The sequence below is a fragment of the Geotrypetes seraphini genome, chromosome 3 (assembly GCF_902459505.1).
Source record: "Geotrypetes seraphini chromosome 3, aGeoSer1.1, whole genome shotgun sequence".
NCBI lineage: Eukaryota > Metazoa > Chordata > Amphibia > Gymnophiona > Dermophiidae > Geotrypetes > Geotrypetes seraphini.
Genome location: NC_047086.1, coordinates 2,934,751 through 2,949,815, shown reverse-complemented (window position 1 = coordinate 2,949,815; position 15,065 = coordinate 2,934,751).

Sequence of the window (15,065 nt, the reverse complement as noted above, 5' to 3'; positions counted from 1 at the left end):
ACTTCAGGAAAGGGAACTATGTTGCTATGAGGGAAATGGTGAGGAGGAAGCTCAGAAACATCTTTATGATAGAGACTGTAGGAAGCGCCTGGACCCTATTCAGGGACACTCTGCAGGAAGCACAAAGAATGTACGTCCCCAGTTTCAGGAAAGGCTGCAAGAACAAGCGGTCAAAGGACCCGGTTTGGATGTCAACTGAAGTAAAGAGGGCAATAAATGACAAAAAAGTATCCTTCCGGAGATGGAAAAAGGACCCAACGGAGGAAAATCACCAGGCGCACAGGAAATGCCAAAAGGAATGCCACCAAGAGGTTAGAAAAGCAAAAGGGGAATACGAGGAGGGGCTGGCCAGGGAGGCAAAAAACTTCAAGGCATTCTTCAGTTTCGTAAAGGGGAAGCGACCAGCGAGAGAGGAGGTGGGGCCGTTGGATGATGGGGATAGGAAGGGAGTGATTAAGGAGGATAAAGAGGTAGCTGAGAGGTTGAACACGTACTTCTCGTCGGTTTTCACGAGTGAAGACACATCTAATATACCGGACTCAGAGGAGCTCATGAGTGGGGAACAGGCCGAAAAATTGGAGCACATAGAGGTAAGTAAGGAGGATGTCCTCAAACACATAGACAGGTTAAAATGCGGCAAATCACCGGGCCCGGACGGGATCCACCCAAGGGTTCTGAAGGAATTAAGACAAGAAATAGCAGGCACAATCCAGCATGTTTGCAACCTATCCTTAAAAACTGGAGAGGTACCAGAGGACTGGAAATTGGCGAATGTCACACCTATCTTCAAGAAGGGATCGAGGGGTGACCCCGGGAACTACAGGCCGGTGAGCCTGACTTCAATTATAGGGAAGATGGTGGAAGCTATGATCAAGGACGGCATTTGCGAGCACATCGAGAGGAATGGCCTACTGAGAACAAGCCAGCACGGATTCTGTAAGGGAAGGTCGTGCCTAACGAACCTTCTGTACTTCTTTGAGGGAATAAGCAGTCGGGTGGACAATGGGGAACCCATAGACATCATTTACCTCGATTTTCAAAAGGCTTTCGACAAGGTGCCACATGAAAGGCTGCTTAGGAAGCTGTGAAACCACGGGGTGGGAGGGGATGTGCACAGATGGATCAAGCACTGGTTGTCGGGTAGACTGCAGAGGGTCGGAGTAAAGGGCCAATATTCTGACTGGCGGGCGTCACGAGCGGTGTGCCACAGGGATCGGTACTGGGGCCATTACTCTTCAACATATTTATCAATGACCTGGAAAAGGAGGCAAAGTGCGAGGTTATAAAATTTGCAGACGATACCAAACTGTGCGGCAGAGTTAGGTCCAGGGAGGAGTGTGAGGACCTGCAAAGGGACCTGGACAAGCTGGAAGACTGGGCAAACAAATGGCAAATGCGCTTTAACGTGGAAAAATGCAAGGTCATGCATATAGGGAAAAAGAACCCGTTGTTCAACTACAAATTGGGGGGGGCATTGCTGGTCTAGAGAGAGACTTGGGTGTGCTGGTGGATGCATCACTGAAGCCATCTGCACAGTGCGCAGCAGCCTCGAAAAAAGCCAACAGGATGCTGGGCATCATAAAGAGGGGCATAACAACCAGGACGCTGGAAGTCATCATGCCATTGTATCGAGCGATGGTGCGTCCACATCTGGAATACTGCGTTCAGTATTGGTCGCCGCACCTCAAGAAAGACATGGCGGTACTTGAGAGAGTCCAAAGGAGAGCAACGAAACTGGTAAGAGGGCTGGAACACTGCCCATAAGCCGAGAGGTTGGATAGGCTGGGGCTCTTCTCTCTGGAAAAAAGGAGGCTCAGGGGAGATATGATAGAGACCTTCAAGATCATGAGGGGCATAGAGAGGGAGGGGGCATTCGGAGAAACTGAAGGGAGATAGGTTCAAAACAAATGCAAGGAAGTTTTTCTTCACCCAAAGGGTCGTGGACACTTGGAATGCGCTACCGGAGGAAGTGATCAGGCAGAGTACGGTACAGGGATTCAAACAGGGATTGGACGGATTCCTGAGGGATAAAGGGATCGTGGGATACTGAGAGAGGTGCTGGGATGTAACACAAGTATAGAAAGCTAACCAGGTAATAAGTATAGAAAGCCAACCAGGTCGTGCATGGGCAAGACGGAAGGGTGAGGACTTTGATGGAAAGATAGGACTTTAATGAGAAACCAAGGTGGCAAGGGGCCCCTTCTGGTGATTCAGACAGGTCGTGACCTGTTTGGCCCGCCGCGGGAGCGGACTGCTGGGCAGGATGGACCTATGGTCTGACCTGGCGGAGGCACTGCTTATGTTCTTATGTTCTTATATTCTATGTTTCTATTCTCGATTTTCAACCCTAGGAGTTAAGCTACCCAGAAAGAAAATCCAATGTTTTTCTTTATGTAAAAGAACTGCATTCACATCTCCTCCCCTAAAGAATGGTGAAACCACCTCCAAAGCTGCAAACCGGAGCTCAATGAAACCATGGTTAACAGACATACAATGTGTTACCAGGGGGGCATTAATATAACATAGTAACATAGTAGATGACGGCAGATAAAGACCCGAATTGTCCATCCAGTATGTCCAACATGATTCAATTAAAATTTTTTTTTCTCCTTATTAGCTAAATATTTTCTTTATTAAACGTTGGATTTTATATTTCAGTTTGGTCATTGCTTCTGACCAATGTGTGCCGGTGGCTTAAAAAGCAAACAGGATGCTAGGAATTAAAAAAGGGATGGTTAACAAGACTAAAAATGTTAGAATGCCCCTGTATCGCTCCATGGTGCGATCTCACATTCAGTTCTGGTCTCCTTATCTCAAGAAAGATAATGTGGCGCTAGAAAAGGTTCAAAGAAGAGCGACCAAGATGATAAAAGGAGATGGAACTCCTCTCGTACGAGGAAAGACTAAAATGGTTAGGGCTCTTCAGCTTGGAAAAGAGACGGCTGAGGGGAGATATAATTGAAATCCACAAAATCCTGAGTGGAGTAGAATGGGTACAAGTGGATCAATTTTTCACTCCGTCAAAAATGACAAAGACTAGGAGGACACTCAATGAAGTTACAGGGAAATACTTTTAAAACCAATAGGAGGAAATATTTTTTCACTCAAAGAATAGTTATGCTCCGGAATGCGTTACTAGAGGTTGTGGTAAAAGCGGATAGCGTAGCTGGTTTTAAGAAAGGTTTGGACAAGTTCCTGGAGGAAAAGTCCATAGTCTATTATTGAGAAAGACATGGGGGAAGCCATTACTTGCTAAGAAGCTAAGCTAAGAAGAAGAAGAAGAAAATAAAACCCAACAACAACGAATTTTTAGACTAAATCAGGTTGGGCAGACTAGATGGGCCATGCAGGTCTTTATCTGCCATCATCTACTATGTTACTATGGATACCTAACTGCCATATGATGTGATTTGATCTGATTTTAATACTTAATATACCGCTAAAAACCAAAGTGCTGTGGTGGTTTACAATTCTAAAATCAGCTTATTATAACAAGTTACAAACTTAATCAATTATTATACTAATTATACTATTACATCCCAATATAATAATCATCTAATTGCAACCCTCATTATCCAATCCACTCGTTACCTATATAAAAGACCTCAATAAATAAAGTAGCGGTTAGCCCCAGCATTCTCACTCTCCTTACTATCCATGTTATGTTATTCATTCCACAATACAAAAGTTTTCAATCAAAAGCCACCTTTTCAATAGCTCATGAAAACCCAGAATTTCATGTATGCAGATTTATTGCCCATATAATCCTCGGGTATATCATAGAAACTCAGTTGGCTGCTCTGTTCCCAGGACAAATCTCAGACATTGTATGATAAAGTGTGAAGGCGAATGAGCCAATGGGGTCCAATCTGATTGGCCTCAAGGTCCCTGCGCTTCATAAATCTGCAAATCAATATCAGTTCACATATTCAGAGCATCATCTGTTCCTTATTTCCAGTTCCGGTATAATATGCCGGGCTTATGGTTTGCAAACTTGCACAGCTGAAGTTCATAAAAACTCCACAGGTTACTTATCTTTTCTATGTGCAAATGATTACTGTTGTGCTTGAGAGATCAGATTACTCAGAGCTATTTCCCAATCTGTGCCTTGTATAATGGTCTGGAAAGCTCCTACCACAGAGCAGGTGATTTCAGCTTGTAATGTCACCAGAGTGGGGAGAACCCATTGTATATCATGTTCTCAGGGATGCTGGTGTAAAAGTCGTGTCTGCACATTTTGTACATGGAGTAAATGTATATAGCGCATACACTGCTCTTGAGTGTATATTGGGATTACTGAAAGAACAGTTGTGGCAGGTTTATTTTCTTTTTTGCTTCTTGTGTAACCACCAACGTCATACTACTAGCAATGTAATGGAAAATTTTGAGTTGTATGTATACTATACTAGTAGATGTTATATTAAATTAGTTGGTTTGAATACTGTTTCCTAGATGATTACAGTGGATGGCAGTATATAAATTTTAAGTTACAAACAAGGAATTACTATGATAAAGACACAGAAGTAAATAGAGTAGGTTCTGTAGGTCAATGCGTCCAAACAGGTAGATCTTTGGAATGGTTTTAAGGAGACCAACTTCAACAAGGAGAGGGGTGGAGACACAGATGCACACAAAAAGGAAAAGTAGACAATCAATACACTCCGTTAAACAAATTAATAAACAAAATGCACCATGGAGAGGAGGTCTACTCAACACAAGATCCATGGCCAAGAAGGGAAGTCTGATTGCAGAACACAAATTGGCTTTTGTATTGACTACGGAATCCTGGCTTTCAGATAATAGTGGGGTTGTTTTGAGTGAAGATAGAACAGGTAAGAGAGGAGGGGGTGTAGCTATAATATACAACTCGAGCCTGGGATTCAGGAGAAATAAAAACGATCTAACCAATAGGGGCAGATTGCTTATTTCTCAAAGTAGGAAACTCAAACCAATGGGTATATTGGTGTTATATGTAATTTCCGACCTGGACACAGAAGGTAGGCATAACATCATGAATTTGCGGGAGCCAGTCAAAAAGCCTCTCAGCGCCGAGCAAGAGCACCAAAGCGTGATCGTGCTTGTTACTGAGTGGCAGAAGAAAATGCATCTCACAGCTGCCACCACCCACCAGGTTAGCAGTGGTCAGGTGTGCGGAAAGCTTAATCCTGCCTGCTGCACCTGTGGTCCACCAGGGCTAAATTTTGGGGGAGGCCATGGCCTCTGTGGCCACCCCCGTTCCAATGCCTATGCTACGAGGTCCTACAGGGGAGGGACCTTAGGCATCTGAGCCAATCAGGGCTTTAGGCCCCTCCTCATGCATCCCAGTATGCACCGGGAAGGCTCACCATTTTGCAGTGGCAAGCCTGAGGATCAAGAGGGACTGGACATGCTTCCTTCTGTCAACTAATTTCCAGGTAGAGACAAAATGAATAGTACGTCGTTTTGAGAAGAAATGGCTAAAATCAAAATTACCCATAGGTAAAGAAAAAGGAAGAAGGAAGTTAGAAATTATAAATCATTACTATTCAGATAAAGTAGGGAAGTCCAGTACCAACGTAAAAAAAATTATTCCATTTAGTCAATAATGTGTTTAACGTGACTAAAAAAAATACAATCTTCATGGTTGTCTCTACCATCTGCTAATGACCTAGTGAATTTCTTCATTTCCAAGGTTTTTAGTTTAAGATCTTCTTGCTTGCATTGTTCGGAAATTACCGACTATCATTTTAGTATGATGGAAGAAGAAGTTCACGCAGATCTATATTGGTCTACATTCGAGTATCCAGAATGGGATGATTTTTCTAAATTATTTTATAGATATGCTAAATCATACTGTCTGCTCGACCCTTGCTCTCCTAATCTTATGGCAGTTGCCCCTTTAAATTTCAAACTGAAATTATTCAAATGGATATCTGACTCCCTAGAAGCAGGAATATTTCCACAAGAGGAAGGTAATATAATTATTACGCCAATAATTAAAAACATCTATAGACCTATTGCATCCATTCCCTTTTTCATGAAAATCATGGAGGGTCTAGTTCAAATCCAGCTAACATAATATCTTACTGCATGACTCCCAATCAGGGTTTAGAACCTATTTCAGTACTGAGACAGTGTTGGCTACATTATTAGACCATCTAAATAGCCTATTGAGTAAATGTAGCAGTAAGTAGCGCCTTCGATCTGGTAGTTCATACCAAATTACTGGCTTGCTTGGATGCTTTTGGCCTACAGGGTAATGTTCTCCTGTGGTTTAAAGGGTTCTTGGAATCCAGACACTATCAGGTTAAGTTTAACAATCAGTTTTCCTTTAACTGGAAAAACCCGAGTGGTGTACCTCAGGGTTCCCCACTTTCTCCCACATTATTTAATGTATATCTCTCTTCATTGGGTAATAGTTCGAATAATCTGGGTATAGAACTGTTCAGCTATGCTGATGATATCACAATTGTTATACCTTGTGGTACAGTTCTATCTCGTATTTCTCATAAAATTGAGTCTGTGTTGAAATTGATGAACTCTTGGATGCAGGACTTTAAACTCAAGTTCAACCCTGACAAGACAAAGTTTTTTGTCATGTCGCCATATAAGATCATTCATGAGCCATCGATTAGTATAAATTCTACATTATATACAATTCAACCAACAATTAAAATATTGGGAGTCGTCTTGGATCAGCATCTGATCATGAAAAAGCAGATAGTTGCTGTGGTACATAAGGGTTATTACACGTTATGGAAATTGCGTACCATTAGACCCTATTTTGAGTTTTCTGCTTTTAAACTTCTGGTACAATCTTTGTTACTGAGTCTTTTGGATTATTGCAATATTGTATACTTAAAAATTCCCAAGAAAGACATGGTCAGACTTAGACTGATTCAGAATACAGTGGTTAGAATAATCTATGGTCTTAAAACGTATGTCAAACTATGGAGAATTAGGAGTATATACCGTATTTTCACGCATATAACGCGCGCGTTATACGCGTTTTTACCTACCGCGCATACCCCTCGCGCGTTATATGCGTGAGCGCGGTATACGAAAGTTTTCAAACATAGTTCCCACCCCGCCCGACGCCCGATTCACCCCCCCAGCAGGACCACTCGCACCCCCACCCCGAACGACCACTCGCACGCGCTCCCACCCGCACCCGCATCCACGATCGGAGCAAGAGGGAGCCCAAGCCCTCTTGCCCGGCCGACTCCCCGACGTCCGATACATCCCCCCCCCCCGGCAGGACCACTCGCACCCCCACCCCGAAGGACCGCCGACTTCCCGACAATATCGGGCCAGAAGGGAGCCCAAACCCTCCTGGCCACGGCGACCTCTTAACCCCACCCCGCACTACATTACGGGCAGGAGGGATCCCAGGCCCTCCTGCCCTCGACGCAAACCCCCCTCCCCCCCAACGACCGTCCCCCCCCAAGAACCTCCGACCGCCCCCCCAGCCGACCCGCGACCCCCCTGGCCGACCCCCACGACCCCCCCACCCCCCTTCCCCGTACCTTTGGAAGTTGGCCGGACAGACGGGAGCCAAACCCGCCTGTCCGGCAGGCAGCCAACGAAGGAATGAGGCCGGATTGGCCCATCCGTCCTAAAGCTCCGCCTACTGGTGGGGCCTAAGGCGCGTGGGCCAATCAGAATAGGCCCTGGAGCCTTAGGTCCCACCTGGGGGCGCGGCCTGAGGCACATGGTCGGGTTGGGCCCATGTGCCTCAGGCCGCGCCCCCAGGTGGGACCTAAGGCTCCAGGGCCTATTCTGATTGGCCCACGCGCCTTAGGCCCCACCAGTAGGCGGAGCTTTAGGACGGATGGGCCAATCCGGCCTCATTCCTTCGTTGGCTGCCTGCCGGACAGGCGGGTTTGGCTCCCGTCTGTCCGGCCAACTTCCAAAGGTACGGGGAAGGGGGGTGGGGGGGTCGTGGGGGTCGCCAGGGGGGTCGCGGGTCGGCTGGGGGAGCGGTCGGAGGTTCTTGGGGGGGGGGCGGTCGTTGGGGGGGAGGGGGGTTTGCGTCGAGGGCAGGAGGGCCTGGGATCCCTCCTGCCCGTAATGTAGTGCGGGGTGGGGTTAGGGGGTCGCCGTGGCCAGGAGGGTTTGGGCTCCCTTCTGGCCCAACTACCAAAGGTACGGGGAAGGGGGGTGGGGGGGTCGTGGGGGTCGCCAGGGGGGGTCGCGGGTCGGCTGGGGGAGCGGTCGGAGGTTCTTGGGGGGGCGGTTGTTGGGGGGGAGGGGGGTTTGCGTCGAGGGCAGGAGGGCCTGGGATCCCTCCTGCCCGTAATGTAGTGCGGGGTGGGGGTAGGGGGTCGCCGTGGCCAGGAGGGTTTGGGCTCCCTCCTGGCCCGATATTGTCGGGGAGTCGGCGGTCCTTCGGGGTGGGGGTGCGAATGGTCCTGCCGGGGGGGGGGGTGAATCGGACGTCGGGGGGGGGGGGTGAACGGAGAGTCGGGACAGCGCACGGAGAGGCGGGGCAGTGCACGGAAGTCAGGGGGGTGAACGGAGAGTCGGGACAGCGCACGGAAAGTCAGGGCAGTGCACGGAAGTCAGGGGGGGTGAACGGAGAGTCGGGACAGCGCACGGAAAGTCAGGGCAGTGCATGGAAGTCAGGGGGGGGTGAACGGAGAGTCGGGACAGCGCACGGAGAGGCGGGGCAGTGCACGGAAGTCAGGGGGGGTGAACGGAGAGTCGGGACAGCGCACGGAGAGGCGGGGCAGTGCAGGGAAGTCAGGGGGGTGAACGGAGAGTCGGGCAGCATGCGCGGTATAATCGTGAGCGCGTTATACCAAAGTTTTTGTGCTTATCATCGTGATTTCTGCGCGCTATACACGTGTGCGCGTTTTATACGGGTGCGTGTTATTTGCGTGAAAATACGGTAATAATTAAATTGCTGGTAGCATTAATCTACCAAATAAAAAGTATGACTATGTAACTCCTGCATTGGCTTCCACTAAAGGCTCGTGTTTTGTTTAAGCTGGGTTGCTTTTGCTATAAGGTTATGTATGGTACCGCTCCATCTTACATGGCTAATAGTTTTCTTTAGCATCATATATATATAGTAGAAGATCTCATGCCTTGTTTATTTTTCCGTCAGCACAGGGTTGTAAAAGCAAGAAATTTAGTATTCCAGGTGGCTTCTCATGATAGAGAATTTCGATTGCTATTGCTTGGAGCTTGTTCATATAAACAATTCAGAACCCAATCGAAAACTCATCTTTTTTCAAAATACTTGGTCAAATAATTTTTCTGTCATTATCAAATTGTTTTTAGTTTAATCTTTTGTAAACTTTGTAGAACTTATGGTTACGCAGTCAAGAAGTACGATGCTATGTTATGTTATGTTCAGGGTGGTGTAGGGGGGTTTAGGGACATCTGGTGGCAGGAGGGAGTGGGCATTCCTCCTGCTGACTTTTTTTTTTAGGAAGGGGAGCAGGAATGCCTTGCAAGGGGGGGGTCACAACAGCAGGAAGAAATGGGCATCCCTCTTGCCAATTTTGGCTGGCACGGGGTGTTCCATGGTGGCAGGAGGGAGTGAGCATTCCTCCTGCCTCTATTCTGGTTCCGGGGTGGGTCATTGGAGGGGGTGTCATCGTTGGGGGGTGGGCCAACATGAGCATTTTCTAAAAACGGGGCAGATATTGTGCGTGTGTAACACACACACAACATCTGTGCCATTAAAAAAGTAGCAGGAGGTTGCTTTGGGGCTTCCCAAACCAGCGCTCAGAGCGACTGGCCTGACAGGGATTACGGAGAACCTCTGTGCAAATCATTTGCATGGAAACTTGTTGGAACATTGATCGCTGTTCCACAGTCGGCCAACAGTGAATGGCATGATCTTAGCGACCGTGTTTAGTGCATCTAGCCTTAAGAGACAATCCCTGCTGAACCCAGCTTACAAAGTAATCAGAAAAACAGGACTACAGAGGGAATGAGAAAATAGAGGTGGGTTGGAGTTAGGAGTCAAAAGCAGGGCTTTTAACCTGGATGTGAAGACTGCCAGAGACAGAGCTTGACCAGCAACTTCAGCTAATGAGCTCTCTTCAGTGCCACAACCATATGCTGCCTCCGATGGTCTGAAAAGCTGTAACGCAAAACTGTGCTTTGCCAAAGATCGAACCCTGGAGCTGGAGAGACTGGCTTGGTATTTAGAAAGAAACTGGAAACTCATTTCTTTAGATTGATGCTTGAAGATTTGTAACATTCATTTGAACTGCTGTGTTTAATTGTATGTGAAATTCTGACTATTATTCTAAGCTTCTAGCAAGGTCAAATGTAATTGAAAGGAAAGGATAATGCCCTTCCGCGTGGCATGGAGATCCCCTTAAACCTCTAGCCACACTAGTATCCTGCATTATCGGTGGACGTGCTGACCTGCCACATCTTACATTGCTCCAGTGGCTGTTATGATTCTGGGCTGCCCAAAGGAAAGAGCTATTTTGGTGGTCTCAGTCTGCCCAGAGCACAAGCTGGCGTGACCTTGCTACTTTGGCAAGGGCAGGAAACGTCTCTTCTTTAATGGATGAGCACAGTGCTTGACCACAGCTTCCTTTTCTTGCTGTTCCTATAATTGTTTGACCCTGAGAACCAAAGTCTGCTTCTGGGTTGCATTTTTTTGACCTTCCTTTGTAGCGTATGTGTTCAGAGAGTTGTAAGCAGAAACCTGAGGCAAGTCCACAGAGGAGTCTGAAAACAAGAACAGGAAGTTTGAACTCCACTGAAAAAAGAGTTACAGGAAAACCAACAAACCAGTTGATTAGGGATGATTACAGTGCAATGCTCTAGAACAATGTTCTTCAACCTTTTGACACCTATGGACCGGCGGAAATAAAATAATTATTTGTGGACCGGCACCGGTCCGCAGACCAGCAGTTGAAGAACACTGGGCTAAGTCATGGGCCAGATCCCGCCCATCTCCATCCAATCTCCGCCCTCACCCCCATAATAGTACTAATTGTAATACCATTTTTTCCATTCATTTTTCATATATACACACAATATAATCGTATTAACAACACATAATGGTTAATCACAAAATTTAACTACAACAGAGCACACTATATGCTTCTCAATATTCATTCCTACCAGAACACAGATAACCCCATGCAAATACGGGACTAAAAGTACTAATATATACAAACAAACCCTAAGATGCAAGACTGTGCAAGCAGTACAACCCCAGAGCAAAAGAAACAAATGCATTTCTTCATGAACAGACAAATCAATCACTAAATTCAAAAATAAAATCATTCCCCCTACCATTGTTGTCTCCCTCCCTCCATGCTGTGCCTTGCCTTCTGGCCTGCCCTCCGGTGTTATCTGCAGGCCGGCTCCCTCTTCCTCAGCCGTGGGCAGCGTCCAGCGCCTCATCTGGAAGCCTTCCCTCTGACATTGCAACATCAGAGAGAAGGTTTCCTGTTCAGGCGCAGGTTGCGCTTAGGAGCCTCTGTCCACAGCTTTGTGCACTGCAGCACTGGGGAAGAGGGAGCCGGCCCGAAGACAACACCGTGGATCGGCAGCTGAAGATCACTGTCTGGGGCTTTGTGTGATCCACGGACCGGTGGTTGAAGAACACTGCTCTAGAAGCTTCTGCAACTGCCCGTATCCGTTCCGTATGCATTCCATCTTAAATAAGCACAAGCCATCTAAAGTGTCCCGCTCTACCCAACCAGGAATCAACTAAGCTTCCCAGGCTCCTCTTCTGCTGCAATTTGGCTCTTGTGTTTTGCGTTTATCAATGCACAGTGTACATGGAGTCCAGATAGTCTGTTTGTGCTGTATTCATGCTTTATGTGTATCAATGCGATGCTTACATGGAGTTTGATTTATATCACGTCCTCCCAGAAGAGTCCAGAACAGGTTACATGGTAACATGCATAACAATTAACAAGAGGGAACAGAAGACTAAGGGGCTCATAATCGAAACAGAAATATGTCTATAAAACGGCCTAAACCAGCACTTGGACGATCAAAAAGACAAGTCATCCAAGTGCCGATAATCAAACCAGGTTTTAGATGTATCTAAAAACGCCTTAAACCTTTTCATTGCTGCTGTATACCCAGAGCTAAAAGGGGCATTTTAAGAGGAGTGGTCAGAGCAGGATTTGGGCGGGACGTGGGCCGACCTAGACTTAGTTGTACTGCAAGATGAAAGTTCAACAAGACTGCCTAGCTGGATCTTAGACCTGTTTTTACATCGCCTAAGTTGCTACATAAAAGTGCCCAGAAAATATTCAAAGTGACTAGATAACCACTATAGAGACAAAGTACAGACACGCCCCCCCCCACTCCCCCAGTGATCACTGACCCCTCCCCTCGAGGCGATTTACAATAGGAAGAGCAGGTCATACAGTGTGGGAATAAGCAGTGAAGACTTTAGGAATTCTTGGTCAATAGGAAGTAGATCGAGGCGATTTACAATAAGAAGGGATAGGTCATACAGTGAGGGATAAGCAGTGAAGACTTTAGAAATTCATGGTCACAAATCGGTTGAATAGGTTGGTTTTAATAAGTTTTCTGAAGTTGAGGTAGGATGAGGAGTGCATGATGATGCTGCTTAACCAGTCTTTCTGTAGACTTGCTTGGAAGGCAAGCGTTCTGTCAAGGGATATTTTGTATCGGCAGGTTTTTATTGTAGGGTGGCTAAACATGCGTATTCTGCGTGTAGGCCTGGTGGAGCAGTCTAGTTTAAAGTGGGAGACCAGGAACAGAGGAGCCAAACCGAGAATGGATTTGAAATAGAGACGGGCGAATTTGAATAATACTCTTGCCTCCAGGGGCAACCAGTGGAGTTTTTGGTAGTAGGGGGTTATGTGGTCCCATTTCTTTAGGCCGAAAATCAGTCGCACTGCTGAGTTTTGTATGATTCGGAGTCTTTGAGTGGTTTTCTTGAGCGACCCCAGATAAATAATATTGCAATAGTCAAGTAGGTTTAAGATGGAAGATTGCACCAGTAAGCGGAATGATGTTGTGTCGAAGTACTTTCTGATGGTTCTTAGTTTCCATAGTGTCGAGAAGCCTTTTCTGATTAGTAGCTCTGAGTGCATATCTAGAGTGAGATAGCGGTCCAGTGTCACTCCCAGGATTTTTATGGTATCGACAATAGGGAAGTTCTGTCCATTCAGGGTTATTGTAGTATCTTTGATTTTGTCATTTGGGATCTGATGTAAGAAGTGAAAGTATGACCTTCGTCTGGCACTTTCTAGTTGGAGGCTCCGACCAGGGGCTATTTGAAGACGCATTTCCTCCTAGGAATGGAAGGGCCTGTTTGGGACATAAGGCGGGAGGTGGGCTGGCATGTAGCTGGACGCCATGTCATGTAAGGACTTGAAAGCAAGTACCAGCCTTTGAACATGCAGCATTTACATAGTCACATAGTAAATGACGGCAGTAAAGACCTGAACAGTCCATCCAGTCTGCCCATAAGTTATACCTATTAAAAAATACATGATTAGAGTAACTTGTCTATTCTTTGATATTTCTGGGCTGTAGACTGCTACAAAGTGGGCCAATGCCAGCGCTTGGGATATTGAGCCACCAGTGTGAAGGTTCTTTAGTAGTCTGATTGCTGCGTTTTGTACACATTGGAGATGGTTAATATTTTTTGCAATCATTGAATAATGCATTGCAGTAGTCCATGCGGGAGAGGACGAAGGCATAGTGAAGTTGTGAAAAGTCCGGTTCAGAGAAATGGTTTCTTATTTTCCAGAGTTGTCGTAGAAAGTAGAACGAAGATGAGACTACTTGTGAGATATAGTCAGTAAGTGATAAGTTAGAGTCGAGAAGTACCCCTAGGCTGATTTCCAGAGGAGAGAGGAACAGTTGTAGGTGCAATGTTTTTTGTGGATCCAAAGGAGTTCGGTTTTTGTGGCGTTTAGTTGGAGCTCATTTGTGGGCATCCAGATTTTGATTTCTGAGACAGTTTTGAAGTTTTGCAATCTGAGAGTCACGGTTGTCTCCTAGCGGTAGGTATAGTTGGATGTCATCAGCAAAGGTGTTTGTGGACTGTATCCAGGACAGGCATAATATAGAGGGGATAGTAGTGCTCCTTATGGTACCCCATACTCGATTGGCTTTATCTCTGAAATAACTTTTCTGAATGCCCTCTTGTTCTTTTATTATTCAAAAGTTTGAAGAATCTGTCCCTCTCTACTCTCTGTATGCCCTTCATGATCTTATAAGTCTCTATCATATCCCCTCTAAGTCTCCTCTTCTCCAGGGAAAAGAGACCCAGTTTCTCCAATCTCTCAGCGTATGAAAGGTTTTCCATCCCCTTTATCTGACGCGTCGCTCTCCTTTGAACCCTCTTGAGTAATGCCATGTCCTTCTTAAGGTACGGTGACCAATATTGGACACAGTACTCCAGATGCGGACGCACCATCGCCCAATATAATGGCAGGATAACTTCTAGTTGTAATACCCTTCTTGATTATTCTAGCATTCTGTTTGCCTTCTTAGCGGCCGCTGCGCACTGTGCCGTCGGCTTCATTGTCATGTCCACCATTATCCCCAAGTCCCTTTCTTGGGTACTCTCATTTAATAACATCTCTTCCATCGTATAGTTGTACCTCAGGTTTCTGTTTCCCACATGTAATACTTTACATTTCTCAACGTTGAACTTCCTCTGCCATCTTGTCGCCCATTCAAGTCGCCCATTCAAGTCCCTTTGCAATTCTTCGCAGTCCTCTTTAGTCTGAGCTCCACTAAATAGTTTGGTGTCGTCGGCAAATTTTATTATTTTGCACTTTGTTCCTGTTTCTAGATCATTTATGAATATATTAAATAGCAGCGGCCCAAGCACCGAGCCCTGCGGAACACCACCCGTGACCCTCCTCCAGTCCGAGTAGTGGCCCTTCACTCCTACCCTCTGTTTCCTACCCGCCAACCAGTTTCTGATCCATCTATGTACGTCTCCTTCCATCCCATGGTTCTTCAGTTTCCGGAGTAGGCGTTCATGGGGCACCTTGTCAAAGGCTTTTTGGAAATCTAGATATATGATGTCTATGGGGTTTCCTTTGTCCATCCGTTTGTTAATTCCTTCGAAGAAGTGCAATAAGTTCGTTAGGCATGATCTC